This window comes from Aricia agestis, chromosome 8, assembly GCF_905147365.1.
Source record: "Aricia agestis chromosome 8, ilAriAges1.1, whole genome shotgun sequence".
In the NCBI taxonomy this organism is placed as follows: domain Eukaryota; kingdom Metazoa; phylum Arthropoda; class Insecta; order Lepidoptera; family Lycaenidae; genus Aricia; species Aricia agestis.
The window spans coordinates 1,160,149-1,178,484 of NC_056413.1; positions in this window are offsets into that span (position 1 = coordinate 1,160,149).

Sequence of the window (18,336 nt, forward strand, 5' to 3'; positions counted from 1 at the left end):
ATTCTATGTATAGTTAGATATATTGTCCAGATGATGAAGTAGGTAAAATTACAATTCGTTCAAATAATAAGGGAAAAAATAAGTAATTATTGTTCTTATATTGTAAAATGTTAGTTACCTGGCTTATCCACCCATGTCTTCAATTATCATTGAATAGAAAGTACACCACACATTTGGTGTTTATCGATTTATCGATATGCCATGTCACAAGCGTTTGGAAATACAAATTACTGTTTCAAACTGCTAAGCATTCGATTACATAATATAACTTAGCCGTTTCTGCACAGAATTCAATTAGAACATACAAGTAGAATTAATTAATTGATATGTCAAGTTTGCACGTTGCAGAATCCGTAACGGTATCAAAATTAAATATCATCATCTTACTATATAACAGAACGAGACAAACATGCAAGTTGCAACATAAATCTGAACATCTCAACATACCAAACACAATCCTTACTTCCGTACTAATATTATAAATAAGAAGTGCGTCTGTATGTTACGTCTTCAGGCCCAAACCGCTGAACCGATTTTGCTATTTGGTATGAAGATACTTTGAGTGCCGGAAAAGGACATAGTAATCTTAGTATCCCGGAAAAACGTACGGTTCCGGCACTATTTAACACAAATATTGGTGTAACGGATGTCGCAATTCTAGAATAAAAGAAAACGCTTACTCTAGAAAAAGAAAATACAGCAGCATGCACATTTTTTTCAGTAAAAAAATATTTTGCTGCTTCGTTATTACTTCTATCGGTCTTTTAATCGGAAAAATTATGGCATTTGAAAAATTCGTAGAGGTGCTACGCACGTAGCACTTGCTACGAGGATTATTGTGCTCGATGACACCCGCGCCAATATTCGTTTATAGCGCGCGAACCGTACATTTTTCCGGGATAAAAAGATTCCTTTGTCCTTTCCCAGGATTCAAGGTATCTTCATATCAAATTTAAGTAAAATCGGTTCAGCGGTTTGGGCGTGAAGATGCAGACAGACAGGCAGACCGACACACTTTCAGATTTACAATAATTGCGACGTCCATTACACCAATATTTGTGTTAAATAGTACCGGAACCGTACGTTTTTCCGGGATACAAAGATTCCTATGTCCTTTCCCGGCACTCAAAGTATCTTCATACCAAATTGCAAAATCGGTTCAGCGGTTTAGGCGTGAAGACGTAATATACAGACGCACTTCTTATTAGTTTTTTTATTTAGTTATTTATTTATATTAGTACGGAAGTAAGGATTATATTTGGCCCATCAGTTTACAATTGCACTATGCAGCAGCAATCTTTTGTAAAATCGCTCTACCTAGTTTTTCATATCCATACATCATCGCTGTATGCAAAGACAGTGTTGAGTCTCACTATAAATCAGGCAAGATCACATAGAAGAGCACTTTGCTTTGAAAGCTCCTAAGACAGAGTACACGAAGTGGGCGAGTGAACTAGCGTTTTTGGTTTTTTCACCCCATTAAAAAAAGTGGAGAGAAGTTTATCGTAGGTCTGTCTCTGGCATTGAAGTTTCTAAAGTATAATAATATGATTTGTTGACTAATAAATTCATTGTTTAATTATGAAAAGATGCTTATTAGATTTGAAAAGAATATTATATTTTATTATAACAATATAGAAGCTCTACATAATAATAATATTATTTTATTAGATAAAATAGTCTAACATTTTTATAACCTCCATGCTTTCCACATCTTCTTTCCAAAAGAAAGTGTCAAAATAATTTCCGAGATAAAACTATCCTACGAGGCTCAAACCATGTCAAATTGTGGTACTTACAATGTGGTAAAAGGTTTAAAAACGTAAAGAGACACGCCATGTAACAGATGTAAGAGGCACACTATAATAATTATAAACCCGTAAGGGCACCTTTTCCGCATGTAACTTGCCCACATCTTACCATTAGATCCGTAAGCGGGTGACAACACGCATGACAAGAAAAGCGACCTTATGATGAGTTTTTGTCCGTTTCCAAGTTTAGGTCTTAGCTTCCAATAAACTCATACTCGAAATGTATGAACACGTCTAGCGCTAGCTCGATACAAAGAATTTACAATTCACACATCAGGAAGCTATGCGACATATCCACTTTTGATTCTTGCTTTGAAATATTGGATAAGAACGGAATGATCAGATTTAAAAATTAGGCTAAGTGCAAGTCCGGCGCACGTATCCGTAGCATGGACTTGGTAAACAATAGTACAGTAACAGTTAGCATTTATAGCATTATCTAACAAAAAAAATCGCGTTTATTATGTAGCAGCTTCCTTAAATGTTCTAAAATATTATTATTTTCCTTAACATTATATTAAACAATCAGCCAAAAGATCCTTAACCAAGAGAAAACGAATTTAGATTCACATTCACAAAGGCATCTTGTCTAAGGCCTCTGCGGGGCTAAAATGGTCACATTTAGCAATTCCTCTCAATCAATTCAGCAAATGAATTGCCAAAACTGTCAAACTGACAAATGTCAAATTAGTACAAAAATACAGAAATGAATTGTAAGCACAGTTGCATTTTGCGATTTTAGAAAAATGAATCATATTATGATTCATATCATGATTCTTCAAAGCGACCATTTTAGCCCCGCTATTCATTTTGCCACGAAGGCATCTTGGCTTTAGACAAGAAGGACTTAAATTCTGATCATTTTGCAAATATGCTTAAGGTGCTACGCTCTTATGTTAGTTAGTTTGTTTAGCGAAGCGAGCTTTCCTCTAATGTTATCACGTCTTATCAGTATAATATGTCATATGTCAGCTGCGATATTGTCCGTGCCAATCGGAAGCATTAATTAATACGATATTGTTATCTGAAGTTGATTAACGGCGGATAAATTATAGCTGAGCCTAATATTAGATCTAGAACCGAGCTGGTCGAATGCGGGTGCTTGTATATTTTGTTGGTAAGGTAAGACATTTTAATATAATACGAGATTTTGCCCGCGGCTTCGCTCGCGTTAAGAAGCATTATTATTAATTAGACCTTAAATTTAATTATCTTCTTCTTTTGGCTCCCCGTTTAAAGTATTGAGTATTTCAGATTTAATAATGATCAAGTAGTTATAACCAGATTGCCAATTGGACATACAAACATCACCCATATTCACAATATTACTAAGACTGAAAAAAGCAAATGAAAATGTGGATGTTTTCTTTCTGTTTTCACCTCCTTGTTGAATGTTTATCCTATAATGTTAAAAAAAGCTATTGTAAATTACCTACCGATCTAAAAGAATGTTTAAATAATGAAAGTGGATGTATTTTAACTCAAAAATTTTTGAAAATGATGAATGTATACAAATGCATTTAAGTCTTCTTTGTTGTGGTCACTTATGACCCTGATGTTAAAGCGACCTTAAATAAATGAAAAAAAAAACAACAATCCATTTTTAATTTGACAACAGACTTCAACCATAAACAAAGGAGTATAATTCGTAAGTATACGCTTGTCACTTGTCAGTCAAAACATGGTAGTGTGCGCGTTGTAGTGTGTGTAATGTTTTATTTATTAAAATAATGTATGATAAAAGCATAATTTTAAAACAATATTAGCTCGATGCACTCCTTCACCATATAAACTACAACCGTGCGAAATTTCATGCTCCTACGTTTCCGAATTTTTTGTAAAAAGGGTTCCAAAGTTTTTCGCTCGCATATCAATAATATATAGATTAGGTATCAAAGTCTCAGCCCGATCGATTTAAAATGGACAAAGTTTCATACAAACTTTCCCTATTTTATCTGCTTGGGGTAGAATTGATCAAAATCCTTTCTTAGCGGATGCTGTAATTTGGTATAGCGATACTCGAGTTCCGGGGACGGATATAGGCTACTTTTTATCCCGGAAAAATGCACGGTTCCCGCGCTATAAACTAATTTTGGCGCAACGGAGTTGCGGGCGTTTAGTCAATAATAATAATCATATTATATACCATTCTAATTGTTTGTAATCACTTATGTTTAGGGTTGCCAGATGTCCGGTAATTAAGCGTACAGTCCGGTATTTTCGGGGCCTGTCCGGTAAAAAATAAAAGGTCATACCGGACAGAACAATGTCCGGTGTTTTGAGGAAAGTTGGTGTTACTGGTACCTAGTTTTAGGTGATTTTAATTTTTTTAGAAGCTCCTACCTTACCTTTATTTCGTTAAGTATGTTAGTCCATCATTGACCTTTCTATTCTGTGCAGAGTAAGAAAGATGTCAATAGTGCAAAAATCATACCTTATATATTTTAAAACTAAGCAAGGAAGCGTATAAATTCAGAACATGAAATCAACCAACTTTTTAAATATATTTATATAAGGTTTCAAAATATTTACAACAATTCAACGATACACCAATGAGGTCCTGAATGACAGTAAAAACCTTATTTTAAAGCAGTTTTATAAACGTCGCGACGCCATTTTTGCTTAAAGTTTTCAAACACTTTCGTTTAATCAGCTTGTTTTCGCTAAAGCTTGTTTCAAGATTTTTCTACAACGTAGCTGTTTTTATTTAAAACGACAGCGTTTTAGTAAACACGGGTTCTACGATCTACTAAATTACTATTTTGCTGGAGAGATTTACTATGATACATTTTGCTTAATTTTTCACTTCCTATAATATTATCTTTCAAGTACAAGACATACTATAAAAATGTGGATAATTTATACAGTGTGTTAGTGTAAATACCGTTATTCTTGAAACCATCAAATGAGCCCGTCATAATGAACAACTTTTTCTATGAGAATAATGCTGGGAACTCCAAAAAAATATATAAGAATGGCTCGTTTAAAGATATAAGATAATAATATATTATATTATATATTATTTTTCCTCGTAAGTTAGCCGTCAGCGTAGTTTATCGGGAAATAATTAACGTTCTGATAGATCATCAGTGACCACCTATCCAAGGCTACTTTACCGATTTACATAACTATCTACGAATAATAAAAACTAAGGAAACGTAACTCCCATATTATTACCGTTTTAAAGGTTCCTTTCGAACTGTCATATTGTAACGCCAGCCTGATACTGCTCAAGGCCACCTAAATATTGCAAATGCAAATGTATTGATATTGTGTACCTATGACATGGGAGAGCCATGCTTCGGCACGAATGGGACGGCTCGACCGGAGAAATACCATGGGCTCACAGAAAACCAGCGTGAAACAGCACTTGCGCTGTGTTTCGCCGAGTGAGTGAGTTTACCGGATGCCCAATCCCCTACCCTTTTCCCTTCCCTACCCTCCCCTATTTCCTTTCCTACCCTCCCCTCTTCCCTTCCCTACCCTCCCCTATTACCCTACTCCCTCTTAAAAGGCCGGCAACGCACCTGCAGCTCTTCTGATGCTGCGAGTGTCCATGGGCGACGGAAGTTGCTTTCCATCAGGTGACCCGTTTGCTCGTTTGTCCCCTTATTTCATAAAAAAAGGTACATATTTTTGACAAGTAATTGTAGAAGATATTTTTTGACGGGGTTACCTACTTTTCCTTAGTTTTTATTATAATTCGTAGACATATTATAACTACATGATTATTTCAGAGATAGAAGACTTGTTCGGAATTGTTCGGAATCATATCACCTGCAACTTTTCGCCATCGTCCCACGCGAAAAACATACCATCCTCATCACCTTGATGAGTGGCAGTCTTTCTGCCGCGCACTGTAAAACTCTGGAACGAACTGTCACCAGCAGTATTTCCGGACCTATACGACCTGCAAACCTTCAAGAAAAGAGCGTATTCCCTCTTAAAAGGCCGGCAACGCACCTGCAGCTCTTCTGATGTTGCGAGTGTCCATGGGCGACGGCAGTTGCTTACCATCAGGTGACCCGTTTGCTCGTTTGCCCCCTTATTTAATAAAATAAAAATAAAATATATATGTGGTTTAACCTATCAAGCCCCATAAGCTCACCGGTGACCGCGACAACAATAGAATAACAATAGATTTCCAAGAATCCGCGATCGAATGATGAAAATAATTATTACATAACATATCTCGTACAATATATTTAATATTATATTTCGTAATCATAACAGTAAACATTTTACTATATAAATTCGATTCGGCGTGACACGCCTAAGAAGGTTCCTTATATAAACTTTCGCAATAACAATATTAGTATGAATATATGCTATTCTATCTATCTTCTATTTGAAAATCCCTATTTTGAAAGGCGTATTTTCATTTAAAATCTAGCCGAGCACAGAATCAATTGGCACTATCTTGATCAAGTATTCAGTTCATAACACTACAATAGTTAATTCTACATATTACAGATGCATATAGCAACGTGTAATCTCAGAGAAATGCTTTTGAAATCTCTCTTCACACTCCGAGCACGTACCGCCGAAGAACTGATCCTTAAACGTAGATTAAGTATTGATTTATTATCAACGTTTAAGTATTGAATGGAGTTCTTTTTAGCGAAGTTGTTTTTGGAACTAAAAATGTCTGGGCATGAGACATCTTTAACATACATCGACTTCCAGACACAAAGTTAATGATTCTCGCACATTCATACAATGGTTCCTACACACCTGATCGAAAAATCGTAAGAGTAGACCGCCGGCGCAGCATAATAGTCTAATAACTAATATCCCTCCTCCCACGCTCATGTTGTTTGCCTGCTGTTTCGTTATAATTTCGATACGCATTCTTAATATGCAACTGATTGTATTTAGCAGGTTAATACGATAAGAGCACTACATCCAAATGAAAAAAGGATAATATTTAATTTTGTCACACTAAGCAACGTTCAAATGCTTAAAGAATCTAGATTTTAAGAATAAGTTTGCCTTAAACAATCTTGGCCTATTCATAATTTAGTAATAAATTGTGGTCAGTCTCAAACATTACGTACGCAAAAGTGATTTTAAATAATAAGTACTAAATGATGAAATAAATGTTGTAAAAGTCACAGAAATACCTTTTTAAAGATTTTACAAAATGGTAACATTTTAATAAAGGCAAACTATTGTTACCGCACAAAGGTATATCGATACATATCGAACCTCAATACGGAAACTATTGCAATTCATGCGAACGCCATTCACATTCACAATACCATGGAGGCGTCCTTTAAAATTAACGAAATATCAACTTCGGAAGCGATTGTAAATATCGATTTTATTCGCCGCATCGAATTTACTGTTACATTTTTACATAATCTGTTTTAATCAGAAATATATTCGGATTCGAGTGTTCGGAATTTAAAATTAAAATGATCAGAATGAAGGCTAGAACACCTGGCGCGGTGCCAGCTGACTATATGAGGGGGTTTTGCTAGAGTTTTTATATTGAATATCACTGTCGGATGCAGTCGGTTTTCTCATACGGTTTGGATAAGGATGGATCAATTCAAATAAAAATATTATGTATTCCAAGCAGTGATTATTTCTTTCATGGGGTGACCATATTCACGGAAACGGAGGAAAAAAGTATTTTAATGTCGCTTTTTAAACTCCATTTTTTGGATTCAGTATTAAAAATAAATCGGCCAACTGCGAGTCGGAATCGCGCACGAAAGTTAATATGTAAAAATATGTTTTTGTATGGGTTTGAAATTATTATTTTATGAATTATATTTTATTTTTATTATTTGTTGTTATAGTGGCAACAGAAATAATATTATTATAAATGCGAAAGTGTGTATGTCTGTCTGTTACCTCTTCACGCCCAAACCGCTGAACCAATTGGGTTGAAATTTGGTACGGAGATACTTTGAGTCCCGGGAAAGGACATAGGATACTTTTGATCCCAGAAAAACGTACGGTTCCCGCGCGGTATAAGAATTTTGGCGGAACGGAGTTGCGGGCATCATCTAGTACACAATATGTGAAAACTTCAAAAGTCTAGCTATAGCGGTTCTTGAGATACAATCTGGAGACAGACAGACAGACGGACGGACAGACATCGAAGCCTCAGTAATAGAGTCCCGTTACCCTTTGTGTACGGAACCCTAAAAAAGACGAGATACAGGCTGCTCCGCGGACGTGGAATGCAGCCATTCCAATTGGACGGGTATTGCCAGTGATTATTATGCCATTATAAATACATAACCGCAGCACCACAATCACAGCGTTAATAAACTTCATTATTAACGAGGCATGTCGGTATACAACAAGAAACAACTGTTTGTGGTAACAGTATCATCCGGCGTTTAAATTGCTTTACTCGTTAAAATTTATTTTGTTATTTCTTGATGCGTTAAAAATTCTTCTTTCGTTAATCTAAGTTGGGTTTCATTCTAATATTAAGACGTTATTATTATTAAAAACCAGCTTTTGCCCGCGGCTTCGCTCGCGTTAAGAAGTATTATTATATACAAACTTTCATCCCCTATTTTAACCCCTTCGGATTGGAATTTATCAAAATCCTTTCTTAGCGAATGCCTACGTCATAACATCTACCTGCATGCGAAATTTCAGCCCGATCCGTCCAGTGGTTTGGGCTGTGCGTTGATAGATCACCATGTCAGTCAGTCACCTTTGAGTTTTATATATATATAGATGTGCATAATATTATGTCTATATATTATAACTGCTGAACCGATTGAGATGAAGTTTGGTGCTACTTTGTTTCGGGTTTCTGCTTGAATCTTATATCTTTAAACGAGCAATTCTTGTATATATATATATATGTATATAATTGGAATCTCTGAATCGGCTCCAACGATTTTCATGAAATTTAGTATTTAGTTTAGGTTTCGGGGGCGATAAATCGATCTAGCTAGGAATCATTTCTAGAAAATGTCATTTTCATCGGATACCGAGTCAATCGGTCAAACAGCTAGTGTATAATAATGACATGAAAATTATAATCATATCAGTGCTCACCCTAAGTTTATCTTTGATGCAACGATATGTTACTGTTGTACTTAGTTAACACCTCTGACGACCTCTGTGGCTCAATTGGTTGAGTGTGTGGTAGCTCAAGCCGGGTGTCGCGGGTTCGAATCCCGCCGACGGAACAAAAAGTTTTCAATGTTCCCGGGTCTGGATGTGTATTAAATATGTGTATGATATAATATAAATCTTAATTATATAATATTGTATAGTATAAAAGTATTAAATATATTTCCGTTGTCTGGTACCTGTAACACAAGTCCTTCAGGTACTTAGCACGGGGCCAGACTGACGTGGTGTGAAGCATTCATAGATATTATTATTATTATTATTATTAACAGTCTGCTGATTATAACAAACAAACAAATACACTTTATTGTGCACAAAAATTACAAAAATACCTAGATATAAACAACAATTATTAGTAAATCAGACATGTACACAAAGGCACACTCGTAGTGTCAAAACGCACTAGGCCGAAAATACGCAGCCTAAGTTCGGCACGATTACGCCTGCAATGTATTTTAAATTACCGATGACACACCATGCTGAAATTGCGTCGCCTTATAATGTATGCGTAGCGCATTGCAAGCGTAATCATGCCAACTTTAGCCACGTATTTTTGGCCTAGTGTGATTAGACACTTCCATATAATACACACCCACAAAGTAATAATACAAACAAACGTACTATAGGAACGGCTTTCCTGCTCTATCCACTACTAGTAATTAGAGCAATTTCTGTAACAAGTGAGCCATCACTGGACTGTCAAAGTCATTATTCACGATTTACGCTCACTGTGGCCTCCCTACTGTGAATTACCGATGTTTACTCCATCAAGGACCCAATAAGCTGCACCGGTAATGAAATAGACCAATATTTGTAATCACAAAATAAATTGTTAATTATTAACGTTCGATCATGTAGAAATATTTTAATATGTTATGTAAATGAAGCAATATAGAAGTACATTATAATATAATACTCCCCACACCAGTTTCATTGAATTCAGGCCTGTTACGCAGCAGTAATTTTATAGTGCCCAAGTGTGTGCGCAGTACACAAGAGCACTCTCTATTCCTTTCACTCTCATAACCCAGTGCGACGCACGACCGACGCGACTGGCGAGAGATCAGGCGCAGGACCACAGACATAGATCATGATCTATTTCTGTGCGCAGGACCAATTTTTTACATGCCCATCCGACGGATCATCTTACTTGTCAGACAATCAGGTGATCAGCCTGCATTGTCCTAACTCCTAACCAAACTTGGTAATAATACGTTTCCAACGCGGGAATCGAACCCACGATCTCCGAGTCGAGAGCCACGCTCTAAACCACTGGACCACGGAGGCGTGATTATAAAGTGATACTCGTAGAGTCGATATAGTCGATAGATAACATAGAGTCGATGGATCTTGTCTGAAATTCTTTTATCGCTCGGGAACCACACGTTTTTCACGGTAAAACTATACTTTACTCTTTGCCGCAACTGAAAGTTTCTAGATACTAGATTTCGTCAGAACCGTTTCAGATGTTTATGTGTGACTACCGATCCGCCAGCTGAGTCCATCTGTGCCAAAGTGTTATAAGAGCAAGACCCACTTTGTCCTGAGGGTCGAGCGTTTGGAGGCCCGCCGCAAAGTCAATTTTAGCTCCTTTGTGGTGAGGGTCCCAACGCATCATCTACCGAGCTTCGAGAAGGAGGAGTTCTGGCCGATTGGAGTCGTCTACAGGAGGTTCCGAGGACGACTTCCGAACACGTCGCGCCCCACGTCGCAGACAATACGTGTTTAGTGCTTAGTGTTAGTTTTAGTATAAATGTTATGTATGTTAGTCTATAAGGTAATAAATAAATAAAATAAGAGTAAAATAAGATATAGCTTTTGTGTAGTGCGCAAATACTTGGCCACTATTAAAGCACTGTTTAGCTGGCCTGGTTTAGGTGAAACGGGCCACCGTCAAAGAAACCCGTATATCCCAATCTTATTCCAGAAACTAAAGAAATCACAAGTAAAACAAGAGAAATCGCACACCGATAAAACAGCAATATTTCTCTCTAACCTCTATATTCAGCATTTTAAAGTACATCGGAGGACATATTGCGCGCCTCAGATTGGCCAATACCAGCCATTTACGACCTGAAACTTTTATATTGCCTGCGCAAACTTGAAAACACCACTTGGCGATATTTGAAAATTCTTATTCGGGTGTTCTCATATCGGTGTTTATATGGCCTGAAGAATATGTGCTCTTTGCGTCTTTTTATTCGTACCTAAATGTTTGAATTTCTTGTTAAATACTTGTTAATGTTTTGTATGTTTATAATATTTTAAAGAAGTTGATGCCTAGGTAGGTGGCGGACCTATATATTGAGTTGGGCGTTAGGGTACTTCAGACCGCAACGCGCCGCGTAGATGCATTTCTAAATTTGTACTGAATTGACAGATTTAAATTTCGTGAGATGACTGCGAGATATGTCAAATCCATACAAAATGTTTTAGAAATGCATCGGCGCATCACGTTGAGGCATGAATTGATCCTACGTCAAACCTAGCCGTCAGATCACGAATAATATTGAATTGACATAACCCGACCAAATGACGTAGGTCCGTCAACTGCCTAGGAATCAACTTCTTCGATATAATAGTACCATCAAACACAATTCTTAACAGATGGTTGATTGTGATCAGTCGGCTGACTTTGACATAACGCGATAAAATTATGTGTTAAAAGACTAGAAAGAAATCAGCCCATCGATTTAGATGTTATGTTGCCACGGACAAACACATCGAACCTACAACACCCTTCTTTTTCCCGACGAAAAACAAATGCTTACAATTTACAAACGATCCCAAAATACCGACTGAAATCACTGATTTAAGTTATAATTACAATGAGTTTCTAAAATACTTAGTAACATAGAATATCATTGTATAATTAGTAAGAAAAAACAAATCCCACCGCAAGATAAAATTAATATGGAAAATTAGAGCATGTGGGACCCGGGCAGCATAAATTTTGCACACAGGACGTGCGAATTGTCCACACAATTACAACCCCTATGCGCAAGTGTTAGAAACTAAATTCGCATAAAACAACCCCTGGTATTATTCAAGGACACCCCTGCTGGTGATTCTGAATTAAATTTTAATATTTTAACATACACAGTCATGGTAAAATGAAATTTATGAATTTTTAGCACAAGGGATTCATGAGATGATGGGAAGACTTATATGGTCGGGTTAATGAACGTTTATTAATGTCATAACGTGTGGCATACAAGCAGAAGGGAAGAAACAAAAAGGTACTACGGAATCAGGCAACTCTAGAGATTTCTGTGTAACATTAATATTTTTTTTTTATGAAATAAGGGGGCAAACGAGCAAACGGGTCACCTGATGGAAAGCAACTTCCGTCGCCCATGGACACTCGCAGCATCAGAAGAGCTGCAGGTGCGTTGCCGGCCTTTGAAGAGGGAATAGGGTAATAGGGGAGGGTAGGGATGGGAAGGGAAGGGAATAGGGGAGGGTAGGAAAGGGAATAGGGTAGGGGATTGGGCCTCCGGTAAACTCACTCACTCGGCGAAACACAGCGCAAGCGCTGTTTCACGCCGGTTTTCTGTGAGAACGTGGTATTTCTCCGGTCGAGCCGGCCCATTCGTGCCGAAGCATGGCTCTCCCACGTACATATACCTTTTCTTATTAATAAAGTTAATATTTGAAGTCAAAAAGTGTGTCTGCCTTACCAAGTGTGACTGTTTTTCCTTTCTGACCAATTTTGATTAAATTTGGCATGGCGGTTCTTTTGATGCAATGGGAAAAGGGCAACGGAATTTACTTAGTGTAAAATTTTGTGTCACATCCTCTACATTACAATAATATTAGAAAGACTTAAAACGGGCACTGTAATGCAGTAAATCACATTGCCAGTGAATTTACATTATTATTCAAGTAAATAAGTAGCAATCCAGGGCTGGATTGGATCACTGGATTGAAATAATGTAAACCGGCGATTAGGTAATAGGCAATTGCAAAAGAGTATTAATAATATTATCCTTTCTACCCGAGACAAAGTAAATACTTCACAAAAGTTGAGTAGAATTAACGATGATTGCTCACAAAATTGAACTTTCCTTATAAAAATAGGGCAAGAAATCAAAAAGTTATCCGTTCCCCACAAACTACTGCGGGCTATCGCCGGCGAACCGTAAGAGGATTTATTAAACAATCAAAATAAAACGAACCGAATGAAATATTGTATTCTGTGCTAGCTACTTCCTGGGGTTTGCTAATATAGAGTTTTTAACCGACTTCCAAAAAGGGTGGATATGATATGTTCTAATAGCTTTGTCCACACTGTGTCTTTTTCTGTTCGTCAAGGGCATGCGTTATAGCGCAGTCAACAGCGAACGTGCGGCATGCCGCGGGCATGCCCTCTGACCGTATCCAAAAAAAATGACAATGTTGGCGTTGCGTTCGTTGACGCATTCAATTATTGATTGCGCCAAAACGAAAGTTGAATAAAAGAAGATAACGAAAATTTAAGACGAAAGCGCATAGTGTGGATATAGCTAATTAAACATTATTTGTAACTGGCTGAGGCCTACGAATTTGTTGCTCCAAAACTTGTTTATCGCGCGGCAACCGTACGTTTTTCCGGGAAAAAGTATCCTGTGATAATTATTTTTCTCAGGACTCACATTATCTCCAATCTCCATACTTAACAGCAAAATGGATTCAGCGGTTTGGGCATGAAGAGATAACACAAAGACAGACAATTTTTTCTCATTTAAAATCTAAAATCTAAAATATAAAAATAGGTCGGGTTTTCCTTCCTGACGCTGTAACTCCGACGCACGAACCGATTTCCACGGTTTAGCATTCGTTGGAAAGGTCTCCGGCTCCGTGAGGTCTATAGAAAAAAAATCAGAAAAAAACTTCAAGAGAAAAGCAGGAAAACAAGGAAAATAATTTTATGGCAAAACAACATTTGCCGAGACAGCTAGTACCAGTATGGATTGAATCGATTAATATTTGCAAAAGGTCCTACTAATTGATCTAATACCGGTTCGGGAATTATCAAGACGAGCGAAGCGGGCCCTACTATATCCCACAACCTGAGCACTTTTGTGGTACACTTTACGGAAATACTATAACGCTTATTGATTAGTGCTTTAACATAATATTTTTTTATTTATAATATTATGTAGATGTGTTACATCGGTCACTCAAGGTTTGGTTACTATTAAAATATAAAGAAAACTGCTTTAGAGATTATTACCACGCAGAAAAACGACGCGAGCCCTCACAAAGCTCGGCTTTTATATCTAGTCATTATTAAGGTAAACTCTGTAGGAATACTAAATCCCTGATCTCCTTGTAGTATTTTATCTAGGAAATAACCGAGTAACGTCACTAACAGTAAGAGTTTACTTCAAAATACCTTCGGGACCTGGTTGGAAGTTTTTAAATTGAATTTTAAGCTTTTACGGGTTTATTTTTCGGTTAAAGTGTTGTTTGGTAACAAAATGGGGTTCTGGAAAAATAAACAGTCGGTTAACCCCTGGCTGCGGGGGTTTTTGGTATGAAAATATTAGCTCGCACGAAAGTCAACTTTATCCCCGATTTCTATGTACGAAAACAATTTAGTTGCGCCGATAGTTTTTGCAATATTCGATATTGATCGAACAAGTTTATTCATGACTATAATGTTGTAAAAAACGTTTATTGCATGGAAACCTGATGGCTTTCCGATTCTTGCCGAAATCGCGATCATGTCGACTCGGCTCGAAAAGACCAAATTATATCTGGCATACTTTGAATCAATTTTGCTTAGATCTGGCATACTTTGAATCAATTTTGCAGATAGTTTACACTGACGGCTATAGGTACTCTAAGGTAAATGAAGTTCATTTTTGAATCTAGTTGCAATATGAACTGATCGTTTGTCAAAAAAAAATGTAGAGGTAACCGACAAAAATACACCTTCTAATTTAAAACCTACTAAATATAGTCCAAAATCCAATAATGTTTGTGAAACAACCTAGGGAACATTTAAAGTTTACATTGTAGAAGCACAGTAGAACAAAGCGTTTCCCATTTTAAGTTTAGACATTAGACAATATGCGCTGTCCAATAACATAAATACTTTCTAGCGGCCAACTTCAGACATTAGACACCGCGAACTCAAATATCATGTAAGAGATAATATTGTGCAATATTATGTGTAATGACTAACGTGTATACTGTATAGTGGTAGTGTTTTCTATATTTACTTAACACTAAACAATAGTTAAAAGTTATGATTTTCAAATGCCAAACTATATTATTAAACAATTTTAGGATCTAAATTAATTAACTTGTTTTTCATTTTATTTCAAGCATAGATTTAAAAGTTAACGTATAAGGGCTAGCGCTCACTTGGGACACGACATTTTTTGAGAATATTATATTATGCTGTTGCTAAACGACAAATAAAAAATAGAATATAATAATAATAATAATATCTATGGACGCTTCACACCACGTCAGTCTGGCCCCGTGGTAAGTACCTGAAGGACTTGTGTTACAGGTACCAGACAACGGAAATATTTTTATACTTTTATACTATACATAATATATATTTAAGATTTTTATTATATGATACACATAATATTTAATACATATCCATGACCCAGGAACTTTTTGAAAACTTTTTGTTCCATCGGCGGGATTCAAACCCGTGAGCTTGAGCTACCAATTATTACAGCCCACCAACTGAGCTACAGAGGTCGTCAATATAACAATAGTATATCTTTTGTAAGTGCTCGTGCGTGCCCTAATATGCTTTAAGGCCATTTTAACATAAGTTTTGAAACTTTAATTTAACCTGGATGTTTTTTTTTAAGATTAATCATTATATAAAAACATCATAGTCTATTTCATAGTTTGAAATCAGTCTTCATTATGTAAAAACTGACTTCTACATGAAGCGACTTTACCGACATCGAAAAAAGATCTAAAAAAAGTATTCGACAACACCTAGCACGATCGGCTAAAAGAACAAACTGTTCGTGACTGGGTCTTATTCCGGCACACGACGAAAATCACATGCGAAATCCGATATAATCCAGTTTTTTCATAAAACCACCCGTGACGTAATCTTTTTTCGTTCCATAAAGTTGAGAAAAAGTTGACACATCTGGCGTGACGTCACAGAATGCAAATGGCGGGATAATGTAAATTCATTTTGCGTTTACCCGCGTTTTTAACTTAGACAATGGCATGTTTGAATTCTGATTTCGTCGGAATGTTACGTGGGTGAATAGGATAAAATTGTATTTAAAACTTTCGAGAATTCGGTAGTTATAAAATGGATTTATTTTCATAGTGAAATATTATGTTTTTCGTTTGATTTATTGGATTTATATCACAGAAGTTAAGACTGTCCTATATTATTGAATGTTTTTTAAATACCTAGAAACACTTGTCAACTATGTTACCCTGTCCAAAAAAACCCGCAAGAAAATACTTATCAGCCATGCTCGTCATAAGCCGTCCAAAAAACCCGCAATGCAGAAATAATTAGATGAGTCTATGGTCTAAACCGGAGACAACCAAAACCTCACTCAATTAAAATTGTCAAATTACTTATTGTGATTCGTCTAGTATCTTGTTTGCTTTACCTGAATCTGTCCTTTCCATATTGGATAGGATAGGATCCCCAGGATAGTGGACCGTGTATGCGGTCTATATCTATGTTAACCCATGATAGTGGACCGACACAGACTATAACGAAAGTATAGAGGGGCATAACATTCTTGTACTTATTGCCTTTCTTATCACAATAATATGTTAGACAGTATCACAATCATGTTGGCAAACATCATTATCAGGTGAATCATGGCCTAAGATTGACTATCACAATATAATTATAAGGTAAGCTTCATTGATGTTCTGAGAAGCCAGCTTATACGTGTCAAAGCACAAAATCTACACAAATATTATAAAGCTAAATATCATAGAGTTTGTTTGTTTAAACGCGCTAATCTCAAGAGCTACTGGTCCGGATTTAAAAAATTATTTCAGTGTTAGATAGCTCATTTTATCGGAGGCTATAGGCTATATAATATTATTACGCTAATACTAATAGGACTGTAAAAAAACCGGCCAAGTGCGAGTCGGACTCGCGCACCGAGGGTTCCGACAGCTTAAAGGTATTATAGACCTGAGTATTTGGTATGAATTTCAATTTAATACCTCTACGCGTTTATGAGGAAATGGGTAGTAAGTTTAAAATTATTAAAAAAAAATATATTATGTGATGTAACTAAAAATTTATGGTTTTCGTAATTTTTCCTTTATCTATGCTATAAGACGTTGCTTCGTACCAAATTTCAAGATTCTGAGTTCACGGGAAGCACCCTGTAGGTTTTGATTCCCTTGCAAGTGTCGAAAATTTGCGGCATAAACGGCTGTATCTTTTGATTGCGTTGGCTTAGAAGTTTGATTTTTTCACAGCTTCAAGGGACAGTAGACCTGAGTAATTGATATAAATTTCAGCTTCATACCTCCACGCGTTCCTGAGAAAAAGGGTCTTGACAGACGGACGGACGGACAGACGGACAACAAAGTGATCCTATAAGGGTTCCGTTTTTTCCTTTTGAGGTACGGAACCCTAAAAACAGAGGAAAATGTTTTTTTTTCTTTTTTTTTATGAAATAAGGGGGCAAACGAGTAAACGGGCACCTGCTGGAAAGCAACTTCCGTCGCCCATGGACACTCGCAGCATCAGAAGAGCTGCAGGTGCGTTGCCGGCCTTTTAAGAGGGAATAGGGTAATAGGGGAGGGTAGGGATGGGAAGGGAAGGGAATAGGGGAGGGTAGGGAAGAGAATAGGGTAGGGGATTGGGCCTCCGGTAAACTCACTCACTCGGCGAAACACAGCGCAAGCACTGTTTCACGCCGGTTTTCTGTGAGAACGTGTTATTTCTCCGATTCGTGCCGAAGCATGGCTCTCCCACGTAAATGTGGAAAAAAACAGGAAAAATTATTTGAAAGTGCTTATCTCACGAACTACTGGAGTATTTTTTGTGTTATTTGGACCACGTGAAGGGACATATACTATTTTTTTTTTTGGGAACAATGTACCGTACATTTCGTGAAATTCTTAATTTACGCGGGCGAAGCCGCGTGTAACATCTAGTGCACAATAATTAACCCCATCATTAAATATTTCACTTCCATTATTCCGCGCTTGACCAGCCATTACGATTGCGGCGAATGGAACAAAGCAAGATAAATTAGGACTTACTCCTAATTAATTTCAGTATTTGCTAATACTCAACTTGGAAATTAATTTCATTATTAGCGGTTTCGTCGTTAGAGATATTAGAGAGTTTTTAGTTACACAACTAGGTGCAGCCGGCCACATACGTTTAAACTTAGGTATATCCTACTTATCTTCGGTTACAACTAGGTTTTTTTTAATGAAGTAAGGGGGG